At 46.7% G+C, this 3132-nt stretch overlaps 1 protein-coding gene across 1 annotated transcript in view; it reads right to left on the reverse strand.

Moving 5' to 3' along the window:
• The window catches only part of LOC106812172, a 12757-nt gene that overhangs the window by 474 nt on the left and 9151 nt on the right, over positions 1-3132 (reverse strand). The window lies entirely within an intron of this gene.

Genomic DNA, 3132 nt, shown 5'->3' on the forward strand with positions numbered 1-3132 from the left:
TGCCGACACCCACGACGTGCCGACGTCGGAGCGACAGCGAAGAGAGAAGCTTATGGCGGAGAAGATTTTAATTTGAAGCAGCAGCGTGCATGATGTTTGCTGAGGATGCAGATATAGGCGTGAAAGCACGACGACGCGTTGACCCGATAGCGTCCGTTGCTACACTTTGCCGAGAGAGCGGAGAGAGAGAGAGAGAGAGAGAGAGAGAGCGAGCGATCGCGATTGCAGCGCCTATGTTCTTAAGGATGTGTATTCATTCTGACAGCGACGGCCTGATAGCGAAATGACAGGTGCGCGTACAAATGAGAGGAAAGTGCATGGGGAGCCCACTAGAGCTGTCGTCTCGCGTCCGAGTTAATTGGGCTGGAGGCATCGCTATACGCCCGCGTGTGCGTGCTTGCCGACACCCACGACGTGCCGACGTCGGAGCGACAGCGAAGAGAGAAGCTTATGGCGGAGAAGATTTTAATTTGAAGCAGCAGCGTGCATGATGTTTGCTGAGGATGCAGATATAGGCGTGAAAGCACGACGACGCGTTGACCCGATAGCGTCCGTTGCTACACTTTGCCACCAGTATCGTCTGCATCAGCGTCGTCGTTGTCGTCGTCGTCGTTGTCGTCGTCGTCGTTGTCGTCATCGTCGTCGTCGTCGTCATCGTCGTCATCGTCGTCATCGTCGCTGTCGTCGTCTTCGTCGTCGTCGTCGTTGTCGTAGTCATCGTTGTTGTTATCGTCGTCATCGTCATCGTCGTCGTCGTTGATGTTATCGTTGTCGTCGTTGCCGTCGTCAACTTAATCGTCGTCGTCGTTGTCGTCGTTGTCGTTGTCGTCATCGTCGTTGTCGTTGTCGTAGTCATCGTTGTTGTTATCGTCGTCATCGCCGTCGTCGTTGTTATCGTCGTAGTCGTAGCTGTTATCGTCGTAGTCGTTGCCGTCGTTAAATCGTCGTCGTCGTCGTCATCCTAGTTGTCGTTACCATCATCTTTGTCGTTGCTGTCGTCGTCTTCGTCGTCGTCGTTGTCGTAGCCATCGTAGTCGCCGCCGCCGTCGTCGTCGTCGTCGTTGTCGCTGTCGTCGTCGTCGTCGTTGTCGTTTATTCTAATTCATGTATATGCGACATAATAACAGCATCGTAGACGTCGTCGTGCGCGAGATGTGAGTGTCTGTGGTGCGCGTGACGGGTAACTGCGTTACAGAACACATCAAGAGCTAATAATACCTAATAAATAGCTCTTGAATATACACACACACACACCACACACACACACACACACACACACACACACACACACACACACACACACACACACACACACACACACACACACACACACACACACACACACACACACACACACACACACACACAATACACGGCACGAGTCCAATAACATGAGAATAATTAAATTATCGTAGCTCTAATACATGCATTATTCGGTTACTTGCTAGAACGACGAGCAACTAGTATTCCTCTACACACACAATTAACGCTGTCATCAGAATTATGGCCATGGTTACCTTCTGATAAATATCCATTCCCGCACGCACACACACGCATGCACGTACGCACTCACGCGCATACGCACATACGTACGCAGGCGTGCACACAAATTTAAAAAAGCTATTCAGGAAGATTTCGAATCCATTACTAAACATAAGATCACCAATAGGGCAGAAAATGTAGCCGTGGACGTCAGTTTCATGGTCGTATTGTTACCTGAACTGTTACTGTCGCGCATCCATTCCCGTAATGACCTTATCGTGCATATATTATATGCCCTCTACAGTCTACACACTTGAGTCTGCAGAGTTAGTATACCTACACACGCGGGCTCTTCTATATAAATATATGATAATAATTATTAGGGGTGCGTGACAAGCCGCAGCTCCTGCATTTTCGCATTTCGAATCGAAAGCAAGAAAACGACACGAAACCTGTGTCCGCGTGCACGCGTGCGCGCTGTATGGAAGAGTGTGCACGTGCACGTGTTTGTGTGCGCGCACGCGTGTATACAAGTATGTGCGTGTGATCGACTATGTGCGTATATGTGTGTACATGCACGTACGCACGTGCGTGCTAACCCTAACTCTGACCCTAAATCTAAACCTACGCCTAATTCTGACACTAACCATAGCTCTAAGAATAAACAGAACTCTGACCCTAACCATAGTTGATATAAGCATAATTTTGATGAGTCATCATGCATGGGGTTCAGCGGGTGAAGCGACAACATAGCATATCCGCATGTAAACGTATTCGTACATCTCGTTACCAGATAATAATATATGAGGTATTATTAGCTCCTGATCGGGTTAGTATTTCACCGCGCGAGAGCACACTGTGCATATAAATTTTCTCTGCTTTACTCTATTATCTAACTGACTCCTGACGGCTAACCGCGTGTATGTTGTGCTATCGCGTGTATTTCACCGCGCGCGGGCGCTATATGACACATCCGCATGTGAACGTATTCACCTCACACATAGTTCACCGCGCGATGGCCATATTTAATGTGTTGTACAACAGTAGAAGGCGTCCATAGGCAGCAGGCCTGAATAAGCATTGAACAGAAATTAATTAAAAATACTCACACTGTTACGTCGCATACACAACATACACTTTATTCATGTTTAAAAAAACTACAGATTCATGCTCTATGCTCCGCTCGAAACATTTGCCAGCTCTATGATGCAAATTTCTACAAAATAGTCCGATCACGTTTCAAACACAAAAATGACCAACCGGTCACCATTGCTATAAAATACGCCACTTGACGGAATGTCACAACTACGCGACAAGGCCCATTTTACTTGTAATGCTTTCTAGACGTCAGTTCATAGTAATGTATATACATGGACTGCGGTGTTTTATGATGTAATTACAAACTAACAATAAACAAAAATCTTGTATTGTTAAGACAAACAATAAACACGAACTTGTTAGATCAGCGCGTGTGACTATTATGTCCTGTGATACAGAAACGAAACCACGTTTCACATATCGTATATAATCTTGTTATTTATTATCCGTAAAGAAAATCAAAGACTTTCTAATGCTAAGGGCACACGAGCGTATTTTATCGCCCGATCGCGGCGATTAGAATCGCCAGCGAATTTAATCGCCCGATGACGA

This window comes from Priapulus caudatus, unplaced genomic scaffold (genome assembly GCF_000485595.1).
Source record: "Priapulus caudatus unplaced genomic scaffold, Priapulus_caudatus-5.0.1 Scaffold615, whole genome shotgun sequence".
In the NCBI taxonomy this organism is placed as follows: domain Eukaryota; kingdom Metazoa; phylum Priapulida; class Priapulimorpha; order Priapulimorphida; family Priapulidae; genus Priapulus; species Priapulus caudatus.